The sequence below is a fragment of the Drosophila suzukii genome, chromosome 3 (genome assembly GCF_043229965.1).
Source record: "Drosophila suzukii chromosome 3, CBGP_Dsuzu_IsoJpt1.0, whole genome shotgun sequence".
In the NCBI taxonomy this organism is placed as follows: Eukaryota; Metazoa; Arthropoda; class Insecta; order Diptera; family Drosophilidae; genus Drosophila; species Drosophila suzukii.
In genome coordinates this window covers 82,841,435-82,862,045 of record NC_092082.1, presented here as the reverse complement: position 1 = coordinate 82,862,045, position 20,611 = coordinate 82,841,435, and the positions used below count along the sequence as shown (strand labels likewise).

Below are 20,611 nucleotides of genomic sequence, written 5' to 3'. Positions count from 1 at the left end.
TCTATTAAACATTTATTCTTGTTTTTTAGCTATACGATTTGTGCTTAAAGGCCTTATCAATGTTTAAGTGGAATGTTTTTATAGAATTCCCTCTTCTTGGTCACATTTATGTTGAAATCTTAAGATGACCAATGTAAAAAAATGCGAAAATAGTTCTGATTTTCGGGATAAATATATATAAGTTTAATCTTTAAACTCTGCTTACTAAATCAGAAATCTTAAGGCTTTTACTGGAACTTATAAATCAGATTTAACTCTAATTTTCTGGCCTAATTTTCAGGAACCAGCTAACTTGGCCAGCACTGAACAGCTTTGGTGACAAAGCATTAAAACACTTGCACGAACCTGCTGGCAAACGCTGTTCGCCTGCAAAGCTGGCCAGAACAATACCCTGGTTGGGGCCTGTTTAACATTTAAAGTGAACAATGAAATATGCCCAGACTGGCTCAGATTCAGATTCAGACCCAGTCTGGAGTCCTTGCTCCCCCCCCCCCCCCCCTCTCACTTTCAGGCGCACACCTGTGTCCCCCTTAACGTTACGCATACGCCCCCCTAGCCAGGCGATTTACTTATTTACATCAAAGCCCGAGTCAAGGTGTTCTTTGCTCGTCTGCTGCGATGCAGCCTGCCTACCAATTACCCACTAAGCCACTAAACCCACCACCCATCATCCTGTTCCTGTTCCGCTCCTAACTCAACACCACACACGCATTTCCGGCCAGAAGAGAGATCCTTGCGACAGCAGTGGGCGCGATAAACTTGCAAACGTAACAAAATTCGGTCAACACGTTGGCCAAGGCGGTGGGCCATCTACACTTTGCTTTCGCTTTGGCTTTGGCCTTTCCGTTGGCGGTACTGCCCACATGTGGCCATAATTTTTAAGCGCCAAATGAGCGGCCATCCATTGGCCATGATGTCTGGCATTTGCCGTTTGCCATTTGTCCCATCCAGTGCGACACGAATACCTTTGGGTGCTGGCCAAATTGCCAAATGCTGTAGCCACCGGAAGTGTGAAGGGATGTCGGGTTTTCTAACCATAGTTGGTGGCCTGCTTGGGACTAATAGCTGCACGTTAAAATTAACAGCTTAATTGAGAAAGGACCGCACATAGAAATCGGAAAGTGTTCTCTGCTTCCTAAGAACTGAATAATATTAGCCTCCTCATTTGGATTCATTTCATTTAAATTTCCCTGCACGATTCTCTGCAAAATAATCAAAGCCAGACACTGGTATATGTATAACCCTTTCTAGCCAGTTGGCCCAGAGCAAAACGGATACAGTCAGCAGCAATTGGGCCACCTTATCCGAACGTTGCACAAATAAAATAAAGTTAGCTTAGGTCGTTCCACACTTGTAAATATTGTCACGCACTATCTCAAATATACGTGCGTGTGCAAATACCTTTAAATGTATGCAGGTTGACTGCCAGGACTCAATTGCTGGCAATAGGTCAATATTAAACACGATATTCTTTTATAACATTTTGGTATAAATTTAAATGGCTTAAAATTAAATTGCTTTTTTATTTATTGATCAAAATTACTTGCTTGCTAAATGTTGTGTGGACAATCGTTTAATTGGAATTTACTGAAAGTTTAAAAAATGTTTATTTCTTTGAAATCAATACACAAATGGAAACCATTTTAAAGTAATTTATGGGTTTCCCCAAAAGGTTCTCATTCAAAATATAAACTCAACTACTATTTTTCTAGCATAAAATATTTTTTTCCCCAAGAAAATAACCAAGTTAATAAAAACCCCCACTTAAAAAATGTACTGTCAAAACAACATGGATATTATTCAATTGTCCTGCGCATTTATATCAACAAAAACGCAGTTGGCATAGGACAAATTACACTTGTAAATATGGCCACGTGTGCGCTTGTAAATAAATATGGTAACTGGCCAATTTGCCTTGGCCACATGCGACTTGAATGCAATCCAGTTTCAGTTTTGGCCAAACACAAAGTGGCAGGGCACACATTTTGTCAAAAATTCCCCCAAACGCAGACAAATGAAAGCCAAACAAAAAGGAGAAACAAAAACAGCAGAGATAAAGAGAAAAGGTTCTCAAAAAAAGGGGAGAGGGAGGAAACCACAATCGAGACCATTATCAATTACACGCACAGCAGGACATGGCGGCAGGACACAGAAACAGAAGCAGAAAAAAAAACAAAACACACACAGAAAAACAGTAACAAGAAAATGGAAAACAGAGGGAAAAGCCAAAGGGAGAAGAATCGCAAACGAAATGAAAATACGCATAAAATTGCAATTTACATCAAATCCATTTGCACCCATATGTACAAGCACGCACACAGAGACACATTACAGCATAAAATTCATTCACACGCATAATGAAATTCGCTCTCTCCCTCTCTCTCTCTTCTCGGGCTCTCTTGGCCAAAAATGCAGAGGGCTAACAAAAGGCATGCCGAAATAAGGACAACAATGTTTCGAAATAAACAAACAAATGTGACTGGACGCTGGAGGGGATGCGGGGTGGGTGTGGGTTGGTAAGACAAAAAAAAAACAAGGACGGGCGGTGGGTGTAGGGCGATTTCCGATTAAACACACGCATCCAACGCCGCTGGAGAGTTTTGGCCGGAGAAAAATCCACGCCCTATATGTAAATTATTAGCCAGGCCGCTTTTTGTCCGCCCAACGCGCGGCGACACAAGTCCCCTGGAGTTTCTGGCTAACAATTTGCGGGCGGCTGAGAAATGGTGGCCAAAAACCAGAGAGACAGCCCGTAAAAAGAGAGAAATCTGAGAAGAGTGAGAGTTTGGGTGAGGATGCTCTCGGCTTTGTAGACTTTTGCCATGTGTCTGAAAGTAAAACGCCCTTTTGGAGTTGCAGATAAGAGAGTGTGAAGCTAAGAGAGTGTGTTATTTTTATTTTGATGTTAAAACAGAATTTCAGAATTAAAAAAATTAAACAAAGTTAGATGAAAAACCTCAAAATTCCAGCTAAATTCCTTTTCCCAGCAAAAACATTGCCTACTTATTTGGGCTTTGTAAAAAATCATTGCCTACTTCTGGGCTCGCCCAAGAAATTACCAAACCAAAAACCATTGCCTACTTACTGGCATGCCAAAGGACCTACCACTCGAAGAGAGCTCAGCGAAAAGGAGCTGTATCTCAGAGATTCAGAGCAAAAGGGTGGCTCTAACGCTGCTCTTCCACTTTGTCGCTTTGTGGCCCAGCATGCGCAGAGCGGCCGAGAGCGACGGCGACTGCCACACGGCCACATCCCGAGCAGCATCCACTCCAAAGGACCAGCGGCGGCGGCCCCAGCTGCGAAAAAGTCTGCCGTGCAGCGGCGGCCATCAGTAGTTGCCTCAGAGCCCGCGGGTTGAAGAAATCGTACGCATCGAGCGAGTGACAAGCGCCGCGTCTCACCAAACAAAGAAAAAGCAAAAGCAGAGCCTCAACAAAAAGAAAAAAGAAAAAAACCAAAAAAAAATAAAAACAAATTTAAAACAACTGATGATAAAAACATAGATATCCCCGCTACACTCACACAAAAAACAGAGCCAGTCCAACGAATATTTTGTAGTACCTACCCAACCAAAAAAAAAAAAGATAAAACCGATAAAACGCAACAAAATGCTGCCACAAATCGCAGGCAAATGAGCCCGCTAGCCAACGGCTCCCATCTGCGGCTGCTGCAGAGCAGCGAGTCCGAGCCCGGTCCCGCATCCGCATTCGCATCCGCCTCTGTATCCGCATCCGCATCCGCATCTGAATCCCCATCATCAGCATCTCCTCACCGCGTCTCCCTGTGTGTGTGCCTGTGTTCGGGAAAAGCGGACCGCCAGCAATTGCAGTGTAGGGCGTCCGCCGCAGCAAACTACTAAGCCTCGAGTGTCGAGTGTCGAGTGTCTGAAACTCAAATCTGAAATTGAGTTTCGTTTCCGGTTCCGCCGCGCGTCGCTCAATCCGTTTTGGCCAAGTCGGTCGGTTGGTCCGCTCCGCTCCTTTCCGTTCCGTTTCCCGGTCGGTGGGTCGTTTGCCCCTTCAGACATTTGGTCCTGCTCAAAAATTGATGCCAGCAGCAGCCCTGTAATGTAAGTTACGGCGCTCTAAACCGAAATTTCCAACCCCCCCTTTGCCACGAGGCAAAGGCAAAACCCCCCCCCCCTTAAAATGTGCTATATGATTCCTGCTTAACTGTTGCTCCAAACTGCGGCTACGTTCAACGCCCCAGCCAGGCAGACAGACAAAAAGACAGAAGGACTCGCAGACACACAGGCATACAGACAAACAGACAGGCAAACAGGCAGACATACGGACGGACGGACTGACAGGGGCATCGGAAATGTGTGTCAGTGTGCGAGCTCACTGTACTTGAGCATTGAGGCGAAGGCAAGCCCCATGTTTATGCCAGTCCCTTGTCCTGAAATGCTTGGTTAAAGGAAAGTCTTAAAAAAAATATTCCTAAAAAATTGTTAGTAGCCTCAAAATGTTTCAAAATGGCTTGGTTTTTATTAGTCAATATTATTCCTGCGAAACCGTAAATAAAAAGCAGTCAAAAAATAATAAAAGTTACAAAAATAGTTACAACTATTACTAAAAAAAATTGGAAAACTTTAAAAAACTTTTCTTTTTGAAATCCGGTTGCACCCAAAAATTGTAAATATATTCAAAAAAGATTATTTTCAAAAGCGAAACTAAAATTGTTTATTTAATTGTTATATTTTTATTGACAGAGTATTATATCATTGAAAATACATTGGCTTACAAAAAACCATTGTTAATTCAGAGAGTGTCAACTGCTGTCCTTTAAAATTCTGTTTTTTTAGATATAAAATGTGGTGATGGTTTTTTTTTCCAAATGGCTCTTCGCCACCTAGTAATTATATTCCTGCTAATTTAATCACAATTCAGTGATTCGTGTAAACAAATGTTGACTTCGCTAGGCTCACATGTCTGGGCTGCCTTTGTGTTGATTTTCTCGTTTTATTATTACCTCAAACGTTTTTCTCGTTTGCTCTAATGAATACGCTCCGACCTGTTATCCCAGTTTCGCCAGTTGCCGCCCTCAGCCCCGCCCACTCGTCCCCAAGTCACCTGCCACCTGAAAGGTAGCACATTACCCATACGCCAGGTATGCCAGCCTGCCATTCTGCCAGCCAGTCAGTCAGACAGTCTCCCTTGGCTGGTTTTCCCCGCTTTTCCAGCTTTCCCTGCTTTTCGTTTTTCGTTTTTCGCTTTTCATTTCGTTTTTGTTTTCGTTGTTATTGTTTTTAACGCAAATTCCCACTTGCTTAGTTGCCTGTTCTGTCCTGGGTTGTTGCCATTGTCTTTGTCCTGACACACAAATGTAGCGCTTTATATGTATAACCTTATATATATATATATATATATAGCTATCCACCATCGTCCTGTTGTTGCGCAAATATTTGCCTTTTTTGAAGTTGATTTTTGGTCTCCGTCTGAGCGCCTTTTGTTGCCAACTCAAGTCCTCAAGTTTGGCCCCACGCCACCCGTAAACAACCCACACCGCGGCAATATGCTGATGAATCGTTGCTAAATTGAATATCGAGTGTTTATTTATATTGGCCGGCAAGTGTCACGCCCGCCAGTCGACTGGCAACCACCGCACTTTCCTCATCCAGCAGCTCTGCAAATAATTTGAAATTGATGTATTATCTCGCAGGGAACGTGGCACAATTGTCTCAGTCGCTGGACTGGTCCTCCTTTTATTCAGCTCCAGCTGCACGCTTAAGTAGTTTGTGCAGCGCAAACAAAATTAAGCTAGTTGCAAGTTGGTGGGACAAAAGTTGCCGTCACAATTGTTATTTCAGCGAGCGGAAATTCGAGCAAACAATTTATAGAGTAAACAAAGCCCTTGGTAGAAAATACCAAGAAGGGGGTATAAATATTTCTCTTAAAGCTGCCCAATCAATATACAAATGACAAAGTTTATATCCAAATATTTTGTGCACTGCAGGCGATTGTTATTTACAACCGAGAAATCTGTCACGAAGTGCAATTCGATTGCGGCTGCATAAGACTGGAGAGCCATAAAATTGCTTTGTCACCAGCGGAATTGATAGCTTTCTTTCCGGAGAAGAAATTCAATTTTTTTTTTCCGCCGTCTGGCTAAATATTTAAGCCAGCTCATTAGTCGGGATCCCCGGGGAACGTGCCAGTGCACTCAATCTGGGCTTTAACTCTCGAACCGGAGTGTATTATGGTGCTCGGTGCTATCTTTCTGGTAGAAATCTGGGGAATCATTCCGGCTGGCCATGCACTTAGCCGACCCGCAGTGCCTCGAGAGGAGTTGGAGTTGGAGTTGGAGTCCTACTTCCCCGTTTTCCATTTTTATTTTTGAGCCAACTGCCCGCATTGCCAGTCCGCCGGTCCTTTATGCTCCTTTACACGCACACAAAGAGCCGCAGATACAGATACAGATGCCCAGATATGTGTACAATGTACTTCGATGTCGCTGTGGTGGTGATGTTGCTGCTGCTGCTGCTGCTGCTGCTGCTGCTGCTCCTGGCTGATGGACATTTGCTGGCAGCTCTTGTGCCTTCGTGGGGTTCGTGGGGTCCGTGGCCGTCCCTTTATGCGCCACAAATGAAAATGCAGACAGACAACGGGCGCCAACCGACGACAGCGGCAACAGCAACAGCAACAGCAGCAACATCAGCAATACCAACAGCAACATCGGCAGCAAACGACAGCAACGTCTGACGATGACGTCGCATTTCTGGAGACAATGAAACAAACTGAACCCGGCACACAGTTCCCAGCCGAGTTCGTTGACAACTGTGTCTGCCTCGTCCCTTTTTTCTATTTATTTAACATGCATTTGAATTATGAGCCAACTGAAAGGAATACTAAACCAACACAAAAAAATAGTAGAATATAACCAAGCAACTTTGGCTTTAATTCATAATTATTTTTATGTCAGCGCACTCATTAAGAGTTGCAAGCTTTTCATTCCATTCTCAACGCCCACTCCTCTTCGTTTTTTTTTCCCACATTTTCCCATTTTCCCGTTTTGCACTTTATCCTGGGCTTTGTCATTTGCATTTCACATTTGGACTCGACGACTCCTTTTAGCATTTCAAATGTTCCCAACTGCACATTTCGTCCGTTTTAAATGGCCCAACATTTTCCGCTCTGTTGGGCATTTTGTGCCTTTTAATTGCAGACCTCAATTACTGAATGAAAAGTAATAATAAATTGGACGCCACATGAACTTTGTTCATTCACTTTAAGTGCAATGGCAAAACTCGAATTTAATTTTTTGCTTAAATTGCTTTTGCCAAACTTTACTCAAAACGTATTTCTTTCGAAATTGAACCCGTTGAGCGTTATTGCAATTTAACAACTGCAAAAAATATTTAATTTTCCCCTGGCAATTTGTCAACTGGGTGTGGCCCCTCAAAAAGCCCAGACCAGCCGAGCCCCAGATACACACTCAGCTGGCACAACATACATATATAAATTATCATTGCCAGCCAAAACTCAAATACGATAAATTGCCAGGGAATCGGGCAGCCGGAGGAGCAGAGGAAAAAATCTATAATTTACACAAAATTCGTTTCCGCCTGCGAACGCTCCTCCAATATAAATTGTTCCCATTCCGATTTCGCATCGTTTATAACATATTCATATTGATGCCGCCAGATATGGCTATAATCGGGGCTCCAATCCCCTTTTACTGGCGACCTTAGCCAGCTCCCTCGATAGGAACTGTGCCAAATGACCCGTCCAGTCCTCGACAACTTGGCAACTGTTTTCGGTTAATTCCATTTATGTATTGTGCCTTGGGTGCCTTGGTTGCCAGAACCCGTTTTCAGGCTAATTGATAGTATAATTTCCATTAATGTTTGGCCATGATTGTTACTGCACTTGTGCAGCCATGCCAACATGAATTTATTTTTCTTCATTCTCAATATTACTTTAGTTTGTTTTAACATTTCACTGGCTTTAATTCAATTTTTTGATTTCCATGCTTTTGCTATAAATTTCTATTAAAAGTATTTTGTCAAATAAAGTAAAATTTACTTCCCTACCTTTAATTTGTATTTATTTCTGGCCATGATTGCTACTACATTTTGCAGCCATGCGAAAATACATTTATCTTTTTTTAATAGGCACAATTTGAATTTGTTAAATATTTTTTTATTGCTTATAACTGTTTTCACAGCAATTATTTTTATTTTAAAGCAAATTTAAAGAGTTTCGAATTATTTACAATCATTTAAAAATCATAAATTTATTTTTGACTGTTTCCATTTGTTATACATACATATCATTTTACTGTCTAACTAATATATCATTTGTTTTTATATACAATTTTGGTTTGTTAGAATAATTATCTTTTATGAAGTGTATTACAGAACGAGAACTTTAAGCAGGACACATTTGAGACTTTTTATTTAAAAAGACATCTGTGATTTTTCTTTTCAAACCTCAATCTTTGCTCATGCCCGCAGGGTATATTCAAAATACGAAAACCAAATAAAAAAGTGCCTGATTAAAGGCGTTCTGCCAGACAAAGTAAAAGCCATTTGGCTGCCACCTTCCGTTTCACTGCTAATTGACACCTTCCATTAATTTTTCTACCCGTTTCTCTGGCCAATTTTGCAGGCACACCCACACCCAAGACTGCTAACTGGAATTGCTTCTAACCATCACCATCAAAAAACGAACAACAACCACAACAAAGTGCTGCCAGCAACAAAAACGTAATCAGGAATTTAAGCAAAACCAAAAAAAGAGAGCAACATCTGAGGCAGGAAGGAAGCCGAAAGGATGTTTATGGAATTGTCATCGTTAGCGAGCAACTGACGCAACACAGCTCAAGGCATGTGGCAACAGCAACATCTGCAGCAGCAACAGCAGCGGCAACAGCAACACTGAGCGGCGGCAGCAGCAACACTTGGCAACAGGGGCAACTAGGAAGGCGGTTGCAGGCAACCTCCGTGGATCGGTGGAGTGCTGCTGTAAAGCAGCACCATAGCTGCCATTAAAATAGACGCCGCGGCGCAACAGCAACGCTGCCGTCGTCACAATCAACGCCAGCGACAACACCACCCACATCATCGCCATCGCAGACGACGACGGCGCAGCAGCAACAGCAGCAGCAACACCAACAGCAGCAGCAGCAACAACGGCAACAACGGCAGCAGCAGCAGCAACTGCAACATCAGCAGCAACTGCAGCAGCGTCAGCGGGCTGTTGGGCGCAGTGGGCGTGGCCGGCAGCTGCCCATTGCTAGCCACTCAGCAACTAATCGACGAAACGGGCAGCAGCAACAACACTGGCGACGACGACGGCGGCCCAGCAGCAGCAGCAGCAACAACGCAGCAGCAACACTGCAACCAGCAACAGCAGCAAAGTGGTCGACGGCGACGCTACGACGGCCTGTCATCTGTAGGCAATGCAACGCGCTGTGCAGCAACGGTGAGTGCACTGGAAACAATTTTTTTTAAGTATTTCTTTATTTGGGAGGTTCTACAAACAAAACAGATTTTGCTTTTTCTAGTTACAAGAAATGTATAGGGAAATATAAAGACAGCACAAATTTACCCAGCAAAGAAAACGGAGAATTTCAAGAACATTTTTCCTAGTTCAAGAACAATTTGCTCTGATTTTTGTTCAAATTCAAGCCTTGAACTCGCAATTTCATGGCTATGTATTCACTTTTTCTGGGTGTTGGAACTGTTAGTCAATATCTCTCAAAAAGTCATTGCAAATAATCGCAAAAAAAAAAAGATTACAACGTTTTAAGATACAACTAAGTTATAAAAAAAGGGTATTTTCTTAGACAATTATTATTCTAAAATATCACTTGGAGAACAAGTCGTTTTTATTTTTTTGGTAGACTGTAAAAACGATGTTATAATTGTCAATAATTTGTTGAGGAAGTTGGGGCCCGCAAGGACCTACTCGGATGGCCTCCGACGCGAAACTCAATTATCGCATCTTTACAAGTTACTTCCGAGAATTTCCCACGACCATTACGTGATCTCGTGTCAATCTCGACAGCCACCCAACTAAACAGCCAAACAGCCAGCTGTGGGGGCCAACGGAAAATGTGAAAATCTGAAAATGTGAAATGTGAAAATCTGTGCCCCGACGCGGGCCTTCGCCTGGCCATTAGCTGTCAGGTTAATGCACCCAAAATGTTAATAAAACACAAACACACACAAAACCGAGCGGAGCACATATGAATTTATGATAAGCACACGCAGGGGGCAAAAAAAGTTTAGAGGGGATGGTGGTATACATATGAATGGGGGAACTTGGAATGGGAATTAGGAATTGGAATGGGAAACAGGCACTTTAAAGTTGCGACAGCGTGACGTGGGCAAACTTTCAGCGAGAGTCGTGCTAATGAATTCCCCAGCACACGTTGTCTGTATCTGTATTTGTACATATATATCTCAGTGCCCCAGTGTATCTATGTATGCGTATCCGAATCTGCAGCTGTATCTGTATCTGTGGCAGCGACAGTCGTATAATTTCTAATGCGATGCTTTTATGATCGCTCCACACAAACACAAACACTCGGGGAAAAACACCCACGGGTGCTGCCACGCACGTGTCCCAGCCTACTGCTAGGCTATATCTACTATACTATATCTCGTATATAGCATCCTGTGTGTGTGAGCCTGTGTGTTTGTGGAAATTAAAATGCATAAAAGGATAACAGCAGTGTTGTTGCCACCGACAGCCGACAACCGACTGTCGACTGCCGACTACAGACAAACCACAGGCCCCCATCGAAGCCGTTGGCTGTCAGCAACATTGTCATTGTAGGCAAATTTCGCCAGAGACTGCATTGACAAAAAAAAAAAAAAGAAAAGGAAAAGCGAAAAAACGCTAGATAAAAAAAGGGAGGAGGATAAAACGAAAGCAAAAGCCCCTGACAAATTGTACTGCAGGGAAAATTGTGATTTTCGCGCTCATCAACGATGGCTGAAACGACGGCAACAATGGCCCAAAGTGCACGTGTTGCTGCGGCTCTGCTGCGAAACGCAGGCCACCACGTCTGGTTTAATTTTAGCACCGTTCTGGGGTCCCTGAGCCAAGCTGAACCAAACCAAACCAAACTCGAGCGATGCCTACACCTTGACACTACACTACAAAACGGGGCGTATACGTAATACACACGCTGCATACTATTAGGCGCTCATAAAAAATGTAACGTTGTCGCATAAAAATAGAAGCCCAACCCGAACCCAACTCGCTGCTGTTGTTGCGGCTTAGCGAGGAATAAACCATGCATAATGCCCCCAATGTTGTCGTTGCCATAGCCATCATCAGCATTTGAGTTATAAATTTTTATATGATTTAAGCCTGAGTTGTATCATAATTACATTGTGTGCCTCTGCTTTAGGTATCGTAATAAAATGTTCAACATTTTATGGGCGTACTTCAAGTTTTGTATAGTTAGTTGCTTCTATGGTTTATAAGGTACTTTAAAATAACAGAGAAAAAACTTACCTTTGAACTCTAGTCTTTACTAAGATAGTCCATCAAAAGTGGCTTATAGACGTCACATCTTTGAGAACATTTTTTTCCTAGTCTCCTCCTCTGTGATTGCGACTAACTGGAGGCACGTTTGGGCCAGGGGCCAAGGAAGCAGCGATTATTATTGGCAATCAAGTGGAGTGCCATCTTGCCTTTGGCTAGTTTGATCTCTGATTGCAGTCGGTGTGTCGGTAGAGAGTCGAGAAATTGCTCCGATGGGTGGCTTTTTGGCCAGAGGCACAGCCAACGAGCACACGAGCTGGTTGACAACCCGCTCCATGACATAAATGGAAATAAAATCAATCCGGCGGCGGGGCATCAGCATCACAGGAAGTTGATAGAGAGTTGCCTTCGATAAAAAGCCATGATTTTGGGTTAAATATTTCCACGTTCGCTTCACTTGCCTGTCATCAGTGGAAGTCATTCCCGAATTCGCTATACAGCTAGCCAGGCAAAATCCAATCTAGGTTTCAGCCATCTCAGCCATCTCCCCATTTCCCCTTTTTCCCTGTTATGCAATGTACTCGCAACTCGTAACTCGTAATTCATAAGCCAGCAGCAGCATGTAATATGCCTTCGATAACATTTTGCTCGTGTGACAAATTTTTGTCGCAACCAAAGGACACAGAAAAAAATCTGCAGAGGAACAGGAAAAGTTGGCCAGGAAGGGAGGACCTCGGCTAGCAAAAGGACAAAGTGTTAAATGTTGACATGTCATGACATTCCAGAGAGGCCCTAGCCTTAGCCTTAGACAAGGGCTAAGGAACCTGGCCAAAAGATGGGTTCTGGTCAACAGGAAAGAGAAAAAAATAAAGAAAGAGAGGGAAAATCGCTCGAACGAGCGGCTTACGTGCTGACAGCTGACAGGCGAACCAATGAACTACGATATGACAGGGCCGCCATTTTAGCCCGCTCCTTACTTCCTGGAATAACATTTACTGGGTGAATGTGTCTCTCTCTGTGTGTATGTGTGTGTATGCTCTGCGCTTGTATTTGTGTTTGTGCGGAACATCAACTAATATTGTCAACGCAACATTCGACTTGTTATCCCTTCCGCTCGCCTGACTTCCTCTTCTTAATTTCGTTTTGAACTCCTCGACGTCGGCCATTTTGTGTGCTTTCCCTCTGTCTCCCTTGCTTTTTCTCTTCCTCTCTGTCTCTGTCAGTTATTTGCAGAAATTTATTGAAATTGTTTGTCAAATTCCGTTTACTTGTTTTTCGCATTTTGCCAAAAATTTCCTCCTTTTTTTTGCCAGCACCAAATGATGACAAGGACAACCAGACTTCCGTCGATGTCCTCTTGCGCCATTTTCTCTTCCTTTTTTTTTGGTGTGTGTGTGTGTTTGGCAGTTAATCTAAGAACTCGAACTTACTTGGCGCTGGAAAACTATAGGGCCGCTTGGTGGCATATCAACTATAAGTTGGTCCTTACTGCGAGCCACTTTTTTCTTACAAGTTGGCGCTATAAAATGTTGCGCCATTTCCCATATGCAACCTCTCTGTTTGTTTTTGCATGCAATTTTCGCAGACTTCCCATTTGCCTCTTTATTTTAAGCAGGAAATAAATAGGGCGCAAGCATCGTATATAAATATATTCAAGAAGCGATCCAAGATTTTATTGATGTTGCTTGAATTTGAATGACATTGTAAAATTATACGCAAATGTATGCAGCCACCAAAAAAATGACAAGAACTCCAGACTCTCTGCATAAAACGGAAAAAAAGATATATATATATATATGATGTAAAAAGGGACGTGAAAGGAAAGAATATTTCGTGTTCTTAAAAGTTTTATGTGCATATCTATTACAAGTTCTGTGCCATGCTATGTATACCATATTGGACATCTGTCTTATACAAACACTTGCGAATGGGTACTTACTCATATATAAGTAGCGTGTGTCTTTGCATAAACCATAATCAAATTGGCTTGCAAGTGGAAGTTTTGCGGCTGCTTTTAAGCCCATTGTCTCCAAATGTATTATGTAAGAAGAGCCATGAAAATGTAAATTGTTCACTTGGCGACTATAGAATTTATTTCCAGCATGTAATGATTTAATCTATAACTTCATACTATTTACAAATTATGATTTCTTTGTGGGGCTTAGAATTAAATTTACTGAGCTTATTTTCCTTTTTAAGTGATTGCCACTCTACAGCTTTGCCTGGTTTCCTCTTGCTGAATTAGTGTCTGTGCTGGTGTCATGTTTTCTTTTTCCAACCCTTTAAGCCCAATCTGAGGAAATGTTTTCCTCTTCTGAGCCAGTTGAGCAAGTCGTAGAAAGGGGTGGAACTGAAACGAAAATTGCACGATAACACGGCACCGAGCACACTCATCTTAATATAGGCTATGGCATAATAGGCTCAAGACGCTTTCATTCAACACTTTTTAGGCGGCAGCATGAAATGGCGCCAGCATGAAAGCCATTCACTCACACACACAGGCCAAAAAGTGGAGCCGAATGAATGGGCCAAAGGATCCCAAGGATCCCAGGATCCAAGGAGCCAAGGAGCAGGCCAAAGAGGAGTAATCGACACACGCACGAAAGACAAAGGCCAAGAGCGAGCAAAAAAAAAAAGAAAAGGAAAACGGGGAATAAAAATGAAACGAACCCCTTTCAAATTTCCATCGGATTTTCTTTGTTTTTCCGTGCGCTTTTCACTCACCATGCTGCCGGACAAAAGGTGGCTGCGTTTTTTCATTTAGACGAATATTTTGGGGCAGGTGCGGCGCCCAAAAAACTGAATGCCAAAGCCCTGAAATCCCCGAAACAAGTGAAAAAGTATTGTGTGCCAAAAATAAAAATGTCAATTTGCCAAATGTCGGCAAACGGAAGTTCATATACACCCAGCTCTCGGTTGCAGGTAAAAGGAACAGGATCTCAACAAAAAAAAACAAAATAAGAAAAGGAAAAAGAAAAACAAGAAGAAAACCAACTTCAAAGCCGGAGTCCAGAGCGGTGTCAGCGTTACCACAGCAACCACCACCAACAGTGCAAAGTAATTTCCGAAATATTGTACTCAGATACCCCATATACACACAGCATCGGGAGCGTAGAAAAGCCAACCCCCAAATCCAAAAAAGAAAACCACTTTAATTTCCTCGGGCTCCGGGTTGGAGTCCTCCGGAATCCATCTGTAGGTATATAAAATATATATCTTTCGCATTCATGCGGGTTCTCCAAAATGATTTCGCTTTGGACACTTTTGCTGTGGAAAACCCCCCTTTTGGACTCTTCTTAAGCCTTTAGTTTAAAGTGTATTTAATTTAAATGACTTAAGGGGTAGCACAAATTGCTTTCGCAGTTGGGGTTGTATGTAATGAGTTGAGCTGGTTTTTCGGGGGGGGATGGCTTCTTCTTGTCCGTCCACCCAGGGGCAAAAGTTTCCCCGCTGAAGACCAACAAGTTCGGTGGTTACGAAGCCCAAAAGCCTGGCAAAGCTGTCAAATTGTATGGCCATGTTATAAGGACCTTACCGAAAAGTTTCTCAAAAACGGTTAAGGTTTTTGGCATACTTGCCAAGACTTGCAGTTGACGTATCGACTGGGTGGGCCCAATTTCGGTTAGCCAAAGGTAAATTTTATAAATGGAAATGGTAAAATGGTAAAAGAATGGCCAGGCCAAGCGAAGCCTTTAAAACGAAGCCTTTCTCCCCCCGTTGCTCTCAATGGCCAATTTCGCTTTTGGGGCTGCCTGAATTCGGTTCGTTGGCTGGAAGCGGTGCAATTCGCGCGTGCAACGTAATAAACTGTCTTGACTGTGCGGGAAAAGCGAGGTGGAAAACATGCTGGGTGGAAATCAGAGGGGCAAAAAGGAGGTTGGAAAACCGCAGTCAGCATCACAGCTTCGTGCCCAGGGGCGATTCGAAATCTCTGGATCTGGGCCTGGCTGGCTGCGTTTAAAAACTTACTTCCTTCCGGTTTGTTAGGCGGCAGAAATGGCCGGGAAAAAGGGAAAGCGGGTAAGCTGGCAAACGGAAAATGCCAAATGCAGTGATACAAATGCGATTTTCTGGCAACGGAAAGGCAGGAAGAGGTGTGTGCCATGTGGCATACAAATACATATACATACACACACAAAGTGGCAGGCAGAGATTTAAGGCTTTGCCTGCTGACACTTTTTCAAGTTGATGGCGCCATACACACACGTTACACTCTATTTGGCAGCGTACCCAACTCAAAATGCCGTGGCGGAAATTATTGAACGCACTCACACACACATGCGCCGATACGCAATATACAGGGAAAATCGGAAAAGCGGGAAAAGCGGGGACTCGGCTCACACACACACATATTAAAAATGCAAAAAGTCAACGACTGCGCAGGAAAAAGCCACTGAAGCTCAGCTGAGCATTATAATGCGAGAAATATATTCATGCGATTACAATAAGAATCGAATAATGCCGCGTCCTTTTCCTCTCAACCGTGAGTGTGTGTGTAAGCTAACGCCTCTGATTCAGTTTCGAATGCCGATTTCGATTCAGATCCAGAGCCAGACTCAATGGTTAAGCCACACAGGAAGGAGCACATCAGATACGAGGGATACTACCTGGGGGCATGGCACCGAATCAATGCAAGTTGAAACTCAATTGCAGAGATATGATGTTCCCTTGATTTATGGTTATTTTCCACTTAATTGAACCGCAGATCATCGCTGTTTCGTCTCGGAACTTAAAGGTCGGCGCGATAGTCGTATGGAGATATCATAAATAACACCATGGACATAATGGCAAACGACTCTTGGCCCTTTGCCGTGTCTGCATTACGCATACGCCACGTTGAGCCCAGCAAGTGGCATCGATTTGCTGCCACATTTCGATTGCCGCTTTTTTCTCGCTGGCCCTTTTTTCGCAGACGGGCCATAACGAAATATTTATGCGACGTCATTGGGGCATCATTTTAGTCGTTTGTGCGGGAATATCGGCAGCACTGGGGGAAAAATCAGATGGTAAACTCAGGTGGGCATTTAAGGTCTCAATGAAATTTTGTTGGATTTTCATTTAATACAATAAAAATAACTTGTAGGAATCACTAGGGTTTCAAAATCACTAATAAATCTGTCTAAAAGTATGCAGTAAAATAATTAATGTTGTTTTTCGGATATTGTTGCATACTTCTAGGCACCTTTTTAATTAAATTGAGAACCTAAGAGATTTAAATGCTTCTTTATCAGAACTCGTCGAAATCTATATCAGAATATAGTTTTTCGGATATTGTTGCACACTTTTAGACACCCTTTAAAAGTCGGATATTGTTGTATACTTTTAGAGACTTTTCTAAAAGATCTTATGATCATAGTGATTTCTTTGAACCTCTTATATATTTTTTGGTAATCTATATCAAATCGAAAAGACCCTTTTCTCGCAGTGCAGCATTTCTCGTTTGCCAGCGAGTGCTGCAAAAATCTCTGCCCATCAGTTTTGGGCTTAGGTCGGGCCTTAATTTGAATTTAATTGAAGCCCCGCTCGAACGGGCGTAGGATTTGGATGGTTCGGAAGGTAGGATGTGGATGTGGATGCTGGGGAAAGGATGCCATTGTAACTGGCACATCCAATTAATGGTGGCCGAAACTAGCGCCGAATGTGTGTCGAGTGTTCGTACAGCGACTGTTAAATAAAATATGGAGTGAGCGGCAGCAGAGTCGAGACTCTAGTGCTTTTGGCCCTTTTTTTCCTCGCTCGAGCTTGTATGCCTGCCGCTTGTTCGGCTTTCGTTTACTTTTCCCCGCTTTTCCCCCGGCTTTCCTCGCTTTTCTCGCATTTTCCCCCGGCTTTTCTGCACCGTCCTGCTTCTTCGTTTTGCACATAAAATGGTTGGAAAAAATGCGTGTGTGCCACTTAAGTTTACATTTTCATTTGCTTGCCCCAATGACTTTTGCCGTTTACAATCATTTTTTCCGCTCCCTGCTCCAAAAGATCTGCCCACCCGCTCTGGAAAATGCGCATTAAATTAATTTTCAGCTTGTTTGAAGTTTTGACCCGACCAAAAGCAGGGGAAAAGCGGTAAAACCCGCAAATAGAACATAAAGTCATGTAGTTTATGCTGCGGCGAGCGTGGCCATTCGGCAAAAGCCAAGTTTTGCTCATGGCTATTAGCTTCGGTTTTTTAGTGCGTTCGCCTCCAAAAATGAAAAGCCAGCCATGGCAAATAGTAAAATGTCAGCGTAAAAGTGTAATTTATGTGCATGTGTGAGCTGGGCTTGGGTTCTTGCCCCCGACCCAAAAAGAAAACAGAAGAAAAGCGGCAACTTGGCAACTGGAAACTTGGCCTTTTTTATGCGCATTCTATTCCGCTGCTGTTGCCTTTTGATGCCGTTTCGGGTTCCCTTCGCAACCAGGCGTACATCAATCAATTCATTGACTCTGGCCGGAGCATAAAACCCGAAAGTATCCTCCTCGACAGGAGAAATTCCCGCAGCCATAGGGTAATAAAACTTTTCGCCAGCCTAGTCCCAACTTGATGTACACACATTGCAGGAGAATCAGGCGAATCAGGCGAATCAGGAGCATCAGAAGCATCAGGAGCTCCTGTGGCAGCAGCACCTTCCGATCGATATGGGTATAGTTTTATGTGGCTGACTGTGGCTGTAATTCATGTGCTGCCATCAAAGTAATCCCCCTGGCATAATATCAGTCAAGGGCAGTGTGAGAAACGACAGGCAAAGCCAATAAAACTAACTGAAAGGGGAGCATTTTTGGCCGAAAGGAAAGGAAAGTTTTCGTTTCAGTTTCAACACACACACACACAAACTTTTTCATAGGGGTACTGGCACAGGATAATTATTGGCAAACACATATATTTATTCCTTCAACTTGATGGAATTTATTTATACTTTTGAGTTCAGTGAAGCGTGGTTGTATAATTTTTTGTTTGGCCCCACGACCTCCGAATGTCGATGAAAAAACTATTAATCACAGAGGAGAGATGGAGCAGACAAGAAAAAAAACATGAGGCAAGGGGTTGTAACTCAAGCAAAAGGCTTATTCAGAGACCCAGTTAGCTGGAGATTCAGGCCAGGCTAGGACACATTCACGCCACACTTGTTAGCCCTTAAAAAGGGCCGGGGTAGCCACGTTTTTGTTGTGTAAACAACAGAAACGAACGTTCGCATAAATTTCTTTCCCTTTTTCGGGGGCCCCATAAAAATTTATATAATTGAGCCGCGGCAGGCGCCTAACTGAAAAGCGGGCCACAAAAAATATAGAAAAAATCAAGGGGAAAAAGGATGCTGGAACACGCGAAAAGGATGAGCCTGCCTCAAAGGAAAACTCAGTTCATCTTGAGGCCGGGAAAAATCTGTGTGTGTGGGATGGTGAGGATGTGAACTGAGTGAAAGGAAAGTTTAAGGCAAATCAAAAACTCGGCGATAAGCACGAGTTCAGCCAACAGTCACGCTGATTGGTATTTTCTATCCTTCGCTGCGCCCTTTTTTATATTTTTTTGGGGGTAGACCATAAAATATTTCACATTTTCACTGGGCACGAAACCGTCAGAAATTTGTGCTATGCGCGGCAAATATGCTAGAAAGTATAAAATTTGTAGCATACTTTATGGGGCAACATATTATCCCGTCCTGTCCTGGCCAAATTTCTGTGTGTGTGTGTGTATATAGGTGTTATTCGGGGGGTTAACAAAAACTAAGTCCTCGTAGAGCCCACCTGAAACCCAGGGCGGTAACTGAAGAGCGCGGTAAACACGTAATTAAGCTCGAAAATGTCTCAAGGATTAGGCATTTCGCCTGTCGGCGGCGCTGTCATCGGGAAACCGACACCCGAAACCACCAGGACCTCATCCTGTGACAGCCATTGGCAACAGCTGTCGCCCGCTTATTATGTTTATTATAAATAATTTTGCAGCTGCTCACCGCCATTATTATATTGCAACTGCTTTTGAGCTGAGTCTGCAGAGAGAGAATAAAATATGACCTTTTATATAGATACCTTTTGATATCAACAACATAATAAACAACTCTTTGCCAATAAATCCCAGACCCGCACAATTGTTATTAAAACGCTAACGTTTTTTAGAAGGCTTCTTTCAGCCAAATATAAAGATATTATATTTGTAAAATTAATAGATTTGATAATATCTTTGAAAATATAAATTATGCTAGATCATAAAAAGTGTATATATTTTAGTTTGCATAAAAATGTGTAGCTTTTTTAATAGGCTACTTCATGCAGAAAGTCAGTTGTTAAGTGTAAATTAACAAAAATTTAATAAGAACATTGGAAAAAATTAAAATTTCATATCGTATTATATTTTTAATAGACCCGCTGATATATTTAAAGTGATAATATTGAACTCCTTTGATAACTTATATAATTGCTATTTCTCATTGTGTGCCCGAATTCATTGAGTCCTTGATGCAGCAAGGTGAAAGGTATGCTGAAAATGGATTTTCAGGAAAGGTAATGGGCCAGGAAACCTCTGAACCCCCGAACGTGTATGCGTATATGTAGTTGCCACAGCCAGGCAGTAAATAAATACTTGAGCAATGACATGTCAACGTTAATAAATGATTAACTTGTCATTTGGAGCATCAGGGAGCAGGAGAGGAGTCAACCGGATAGGTGGGTGGTGTGGTTTTCTGGGTGGTATGGATAGAGATAGTGGGTGGGTAATCTCTATGGGGCCCGAGAGCGGTTTGTTTGTCCCAATGTGTTGAACGTTCTCTATGCCTGTCTTAGATTTCGTTTATGTGCGTACTTAAGTTGTCAGTTTGCATATTAGATACGAGTATCTGCAAATAGCCGCCCCGCCAACCGCCCCTCGAGTGCCCGACTCAATCAAAGTTATGTCACATGCGACTCCCAAGACTTTCGAGACTACTATTTCGTATCTCAAGGAAATAAAGTTTTCCCCCTCAGTTTTCCGCTCCGATTTGAGTGCCCGGTCACATAAATCTTCTAAGCTGGCCTGTGTGTAAAAACGAAGCCAGACATGATGATATTTATGATGTTGGCCAACTAACCAAGGCAAAAATAAAAAAAAAACTTGTGCAAATGGAAATACATAATCATAGCGAATCAAATGTCCTTCGATGCGAACAGTAGTAGTACTGGGCCAAAAGATTACCCCGGACAGGATGAGAAATGGCGGAAGCCATGCG

The 20,611-nt window shown here is 42.8% G+C and overlaps 1 protein-coding gene across 1 annotated transcript in view; it reads left to right on the top strand.

Moving 5' to 3' along the window:
* The first annotated feature begins 3,260 nt into the window (after positions 1–3,260).
* nAChRalpha1 (nicotinic acetylcholine receptor alpha1) overlaps positions 3,261–20,611 on the top strand; it is a 61,112-nt gene continuing 43,761 nt past the window's right edge. The window contains exons 1-2 of the mRNA XM_065865795.2: positions 3,261–4,069; positions 8,610–9,425. The gene's annotated coding sequence lies outside the window, so the exon portion shown is untranslated. The remainder of the gene's footprint in view (positions 4,070–8,609; positions 9,426–20,611) is intronic.